The following is a 7,577-nucleotide window of genomic DNA, read 5'->3' on the forward strand; positions in this document are numbered from 1 at the left end:
GAGATTCCTATTATAAACACTTTTAGTGCCAAGAGACTTGAAAACCAAACTGAAAGTACAAGGAACAAACAGTTCAAAGAGTTTGCAACCTCACAAATAGAGAAATTTAGGAAGAAGAACTCTGATGCAACTCCACTTCCTGTTCCTCTGACGATGAGCCATATAACATAGGAGTGTGTAGGAAGACCAAGCAGGAAATTGATGCTGTACACACAGATTTCCAGATTTATTAGTGGCCCAATGGATTGAGTTGTGGAGTTTGTAGATGTGGTGAAGTTCACTGTGTTATTCATCTTTGGGTTTGTCTTTTAGGATTAGAGGCTCATAAAAAAAAATATTTTGTGATCTACATGGAGAGAGAAGTGTAATTGAACTAGATCTGTAAAAAAAATATATATTCAGATTATGTCCTGTCCGTAAATGTTCCCAGTTTAAATCTGAACCGAGCAACATCATAAATTATGAAAAAATAGATTGTTTAACAAAGTAATATTTGCAGTCTATATTTATCTGCAACATTTAATTTTCTATGATATTTCTCTAGAATTAATTTCATTTTTACTGTTAGTTTTCATCCCAAATCTTTGGACATCATCAGATAAACACTGTGACACTGTTGCGTATTATTAAAGGTAAAAGAGGAGAATCAAAAAGAGGAGTTTGTCACCTGAAGAGTGAATGTCCCGTCTCTCTGGATGAGTATAAATCTGTGCTGTGTTTTGAGTTCACAGCTGTCACAAGAATATATGTGCATGACTTCATCTGCTGCACGTCACATAAAACATTAGAAATGCAAATATTTCAAGTAACAAACTAAAACAAAATCAAGCCATATTTTACACATCTATCAAGCGACCCTGAAATGCAAAAGATAATTTTCATATGACACAAAATACAATGGTTAGTGTTCAGTCTTCCCAAATTCATCTGGCCTGCAGATCATGTGCACTCACTGAGCACCACATATTTGAAAATAATGAGATGGAAAATTGAGGCTTGGTAATTGATCAAGTGATTAATTGGAAAAACAAACTAATAGCAACAACTCATATTATTAATAGGACAATGAAGGTTTTTATGCACTCATGATGTGACTGTCTGAACTACCTTAAAGCTGCAGTCCATAACTTTGTTTGGTTAAAAATGATCCAAAATAATTTTTTGAGCAAGTACATAACCAGCCAGTGTTCAAAACAATTTCCTTATCTTATAGCCCAATTCAAAACGGTAAGCTTGTAATAATGTGTTATAATTTGAGTGGCATTGGGAGGTTTCCACTGGAAATACAAGCTTCCGCCGTTCATGTTTACACATTCATCAAGTGACCCTGAACTTCAAAAGATAATTTTCATATGATACTAAATACAATGGTGAGTGTTCAGTCTTCCCAAACACTCACTGAGCACCAAAAATTTAAAAATGGAAATAAGAGATAGAAAATTGAGGCTTGGTAATTGATTAAGTGATTTATTGGATAAACAAATATTAATAGGACAATGAAGGTTTTCATGCACTCATGTTGTGACTGTCTGAACTACCTTAAATCACAGAACATCTGCTAAGCATTACATGTACGGGTTTTTATCAGTCCTCTGAAATGCTGCTGTGTTTTAAAGGTATCAGGTTGATGTAAGCACATTTGAGGACAAACTAATCCCTGGATTTGAAGAGTGAAATAATATCATAAGCAGGTTTTATGGAGAAAAGAGGCAGGAAAGTTTTCCAGTTCGCTGAAGATAAATAACAGGCTGAATAAAACCAGCGAAAACATAACAAACCACAGAAGGAGACCAAACTTCCTGATTATAGTATTTTGTCAGATTGGTAAATAATGCTGAAATAATAATTGGCACATATATGATAACCATGTTCACTGTTGTTATTAGAATGAGATAAAACGCTTTTCTCTTCATATGGTTTTCCTCCTTTCTCTCTCTCCCCCTCTCTCCTGGTCCTGACTGCTTCAGAGCTCTGAGAACAGCCACACAACAAAACAACTGGATGGAGAGGAAGAGGAGGAACAGCAGCGAGATGAACCATGTATGTGCATTAAAGTTGAGTAAAGCTAAAATTAACATAGAGTGCAAACAAGAACCAAGAGTGATTATCCAGGCCACAGTGCAGCAGATCACTCTATATCTGAGAGGTTTGAACTTCAGAAAGGTTACAGGATGAACCACTGCCAAGTAACGCTCAACACAGATCAGACACTGAAACAGAGGACGAGCAGTTACAGAGAGTCCTGTTAAAAACATTAGTAGTGTCAAGAGACTCGAAAACCATTTTGAAATTACAAAGAACAAACAGTTCAAAGAGTTCGCAATCTCACAAATGGAGAGATTGAGGATGAAGAACTCTGATGCAACTCCACTTCCTGTTCCTGTGATAATGAGCCATATAACATAGGAGTGTGTTGGAAGACCAAACAGGAAACTGATGCTGTACACACAGATTTCCAGATGTGTTGGTGGCCCAATGGATTGAGTTGTGGAGTTTGTAGGAGCGGTGAAGTTCATGGTGTTATTCATCTTTTGGGGTTGTCTTTTATGTTAAAAACGTATTTAGTGATGTACACAAAGAGAGAAGAAACTAGATCTGTAAAAAAAAAAAACATCTATTCAACATACATCCTCATGCCGCTCCACACTTGTAAGACCTTCGTTAATCTTTGGAACACAAATTAAGATATTTTTGTTGAAATCCGATGGCTCAGTGAGGCCTGCATAGCCAGCAATGACATTTCCTCTCTCAAGATCCATTAATGTTCTGAAAACATATTTAAATCAGTTCATGTGAGTACAGTGGTTCAATGTTAATATTATAAAGCGACAAGAATTATTTTTGGTGGTTTGAAATTATCACTATATAAGTCGTTATTTCAGGGTTTTTGGCGCACCAAAAATATTCTTGTCGCTTTATATTATTAATGTTGAACCACTGTACTCACATGAACTGATTTAAATATGTTTTCAGTACATTAATGGATCTTGAGAGAGGAAATGTCATTGCTGGCTATGCAGGCCTCACTAAGCCATCGGATTTCAACAAAAATATTTTAATTTGTGTTCCGAAGATTAACAGAGGTCTTACGGGTGTGGAATGGCACGAGGGTGAGTAATAAATTACATTATTTTCATTTTTGGGTGAACCAACCTTTTAACAAAGTGCAACATTCACATGCAAAATCAAATTTGTATGATATTTCTGTAGAAAGAATTTAATAGTTACTGTTAGTTCTCTTCAATGAAGCAAAGCTCAGTCCCATTTTACAAACACAGTGACACTGTTGCTTATTATTAAAAGTAAAAGAGGAGAATCAAAAAGAGTTTGTCACCTGAAGAGTGAATGTCCAGTCTCTCTGGATGAGTATAAATATGTGCTGTGTTTTGAGTTCACAGCTGTCACAAGAATATATGTGTATGACTTCCTCTGCTGCACGTCACATAAAACATCAGAAATGCAAATATTTCAAGGGGACAAAATCAAGCCACATATTACACATTTATCAAGTAACCCTAAACTTCAAAAAATTATTTTCATATGATACAAAATGCAATAGTGAGTATTCAATCTTCCCAAACAATCTTTATACATCTGGCCTGCACATCATGTGCACTCACTGAGCACCAAATATTTAAAAATGGAAATCAGAGATAGAAAAGTGGTCTATGGTGTATAAAGACCACTGTATATTAGTGGTCGTTATACACCACTAATAGATCCTCATAAATTCACTTTTATATGGAAAATGATCATCTAAAGTATCATCTAAGTATTCCATGGTGCCACATAATATTGTTAAATGTTGCTTTTATACAAGATTGATCACCCAAACATTATTTTTGCTGACTGAATATTCAATCTTTGTACATCTAAACTGGACAGCACAGGTGTAACTCATTAATCTCTTGGTGTGCAAATCAAATTTTTAGACTGAGTTTCTAAGAGAGCAAGATGAGAGAGAGATAAATAATATTATGCAAAAGGTGACAGTGGATCACTGATTAAATGTTTTATTGGATAAACATTCACACTGATATCAAATCATATTTAATAAACACACTCATAATAAGCTACATCTACTATGTGTAAATAAATGCAGGGCAATTCAAGATTTTTTTGCACACATGAAATAATAATCAAACTAAGAAATAATTTGAAATATAACTTCATAAGAAGACCACAGCAAACACCAAGAGGGAAGACACAGTTCAGTTGATAATAGAAAAAAAAATGCCCCGTCCACTAATAATAAAGAATATATATTTAAAAAGTAAAATTATGTACATTTACATTTATGCATTTAACAGACGCTTTTATCCAAAGTGACTTACAACTGAGGAGTACAGGAAGCGATCCGTCATGAAGAGGCGAAGAAACGCAAAAAGTGTCTGAAATACTAAGTTTTGTACACTAGAGTAGGGAGGGAAAAAAGGAAGAAAGAGGAAAAGAAAGTTTTTTTGTTTTGTTTTTGTTAAAGATGAGGTTAAGTGCTCACGGAAGAGGTGATTTTTCAGTTGTCTTTTGAATGTTGTCAGTGATTCTGCATTTCGGATGGAGGTGGGAAGATTCTTTCACCAGCAAGGAATGCTTAATGAAAATGTTCTGGAGAGGGTTTTTCTGGCTTTCGGTGATGGTACCACGATCCATCTGATGTGTAGTCATGATGTGTAGTCATTTTCAGTTTATGTTATATGGCTCATAATTTATGTTGAACAGAGGCAGGAGAGTTTTCCGGTGCGGTGCAGATAAAGAACAGGCTGAACAAAACTAGCTAGAACAAAACAAACCAAACCAGGAGCCCAAAAGTTCAAATTATACTGGTTCATCAGAATTACAAATACTCCTGAGATCATAATTGGCACATATGCGATAACCATGCTCACAGTAGTTATTAGAATGAGATAAAATGCTCTTCTCTTCATAAGGTTTTCCTTCTCTCTCTCTCTCTCTCTCTCTCTCTCTCTCTCTCCTTCTCTCTCCTGGTCCTGACTGCTTCAGAGCTCTGAGAACAGCCACAAGACAAAACAACTGGATGGAGAAGAAGACGAGGAACCCCATAGAGAAGAACCATGCATGTGCCATAATATTATTTAACATTGATATGATCAGGCAGACCACACAGGAGCCAAGTATAATTATCCAGGCCACAGTGCAGCAGATCACTCTATATCTGAGAGGTTTGTACTTCAGAAAGGTTACAGGATGAACCACTGCCAGGTAACGCTCAACACACATTAGACACTGAAACAGAGGACGACCAGTGACACCAGGTCCTTGCAGAAACAGTGCTAATGGCGCTAGAAATGAAATCCAATTCATCAGTAAAAAAACAAAACAATTCAGACAGTTACCAATCTCATTAACAGACAGATTGAGGATGAAGAACACTGATGCAACTCCACTTCCTGTTCTTGTGATGATGAGCCATATAATATAGGAGTGTGTGGGAAGACCAAACAGGAAATTGATGCTGAATATACACATTTCCATATTCGCCACTGGCAATGCGGCAGGGGTTGTGGAGTTGGTGAAAGCTCCGAGTGTGGTGGAGTTCATCTTCTCCTTGTTTGTCTGAGCACAGCTCACAAAACATAAATAGTATTGCTATAGGATGAGAGAATTATAAGCATATATTGTTACTCAGACTGCAGTTCAACATAAGCAAAATGAAAAAAAAAAAAAAAATTAGACTGAAGATACATTGTCAGTCCACCCCAGTAATTTAACACAGTTTACAGTTAAAAAGGGCAATTTTCACACATATTATTTAATACATTGCAGTAAGTCTACAATGCTTTCTTAAAAATAAACGGCGATTCCGTGGAAGAACCAATTTTTCTTCCCCAAAAAACTCTTCTAAATCTAAAGAATATTTTTCCAATGTAACAAACATGTTGTGCACTCGAAAGGTTTTGTGTTAAAGGTTCTTCATGAAACCACAGATGCCAAAAAAGAACTTTTAGAATTTTTAAGATTGCAGCTTAATGATGTCAAGAAAATTGCTAACTCACTTTGATGAAACAAATAGAGATCAGTTCTGTTTTATTCAAGTGATCCATGTAACATACTGTACCATAACCCCTTAAATGTGAATGATGAAAACAGCAACATTGTCATATATCATTCGGTATCGAAAATAAAAATAATAAAAATTAAAAGAGAAGTTTATCACCTGTAGAGTGAATGTCCAGTCTCTCTGAGAGCGTATAAATCTCTGTGCTGTGTTTTGTAGACTGAATGCACAAGAATATATGTGCATGACTTCATCTGCATGTCACATTAAACATCAGATATGCAAATTTTAAGGTTTAAAAATAAGGTTTAATCTGATACTTATCTGCTTTTTTTTAAGTTAATTTCATTAAATGTCTTGTTCATGTAACTGTTGTATTTAAGCAATTTCACACTCGCATTTGTGATGTTGTTCTGAATATCAGGTGACTGTGATTCATTAGAGACATGACACCACAATACTCAAAAGAAGAAACAAAAAAGGTCCATACAATCAGTAAAGAAGAAATCATGCAGGTGCCAATCACTGAACACCTGGCATGCAAACTTTTAGAGATTTAGAAAGAATGGGAGAAAACTATACTGACTCATTGGTTAAGATATAATAAAAATATCAAACTAAGAATAAACTTAAAATATGTAGGATTTCTCTATGCACACACTGACTGGAAGTTGTTCGCTGACTTCCTAATCTATATTATATGGTGGCCCAGTAGTGCACAACACAACGAAATTTAAAAAGCATACATAAGTTTACAACAAAACGGAATCAAGCCAAAACACAACGAAAACAACCCACAACACAACGAAAAAGCCACAATGGAATCAAACCACAACGGAATCAAGCCACAGCACAACGAAAAGGCCACTACACAACGAAAAGGCCACTACACAACGGAAACAAGCCACAACACAACAAAAAAGCCACAACGGAATCAAGCCACAACACAACAGAATCAAGCCACAACACAACGGAAACAAGCCACAACACAATGGAAACAACCCACAACACAACAAAAAAGCCACAACAGAATCAAGCCACAACACAACGGAATACAGCCACAACACAACGAAAAGGCCACAACACAACGGAATCAAGCCACAACACAACGGAAACAACCCACAACACAACGAAAAAGCCACAACGGAATCAAGCCACAACACAACGAAAAGGCCACAACACAACGGAATCAAGCCACAACACAACGGAAACAACCCACAACACAACGAAAAAGCCACAACGGAATCAAGCCACAACACAACAGAATCAAGCCACAACACAACGAAAACAACCCACAACACAACGAAAAAGCCACAACACAACGAAAAAGCCACAACACCATGGAAACAAGCCACAACACAAAGGAAACAAACCATAACACAACGAAAAAGCCACAACGGAATCCAGCCACAACACAACGGAATCAAGCAACAACACAATGAAAAAGCCACAACACAATGAAAAGGCCACAACACAACGAAAAAGCCACAACACAACGGAAATGCTCCCAACCACTAGGGGGCACTCAGAGTGCGGTAAAGTTAGTTTTCCTTGGCATTGA

General features: G+C 36.4%; 1 pseudogene across 1 annotated transcript; it reads right to left on the reverse strand.

Annotated features, from left to right (window-relative positions):
• Positions 1-4,706: 4,706 nt before the first annotated feature.
• On the reverse strand, positions 4,707-5,559 carry LOC307137118 (chemokine XC receptor 1-like; annotated as a pseudogene). The gene has a single exon. The product of its transcript is annotated as a chemokine XC receptor 1-like (transcript).
• Between the last annotated feature and the right edge of the window lie 2,018 nt (positions 5,560-7,577).

The sequence above is a fragment of the Gobio gobio genome (assembly GCF_949357685.1).
Source record: "Gobio gobio genome assembly, chromosome: 14".
NCBI lineage: Eukaryota > Metazoa > Chordata > Actinopteri > Cypriniformes > Gobionidae > Gobio > Gobio gobio.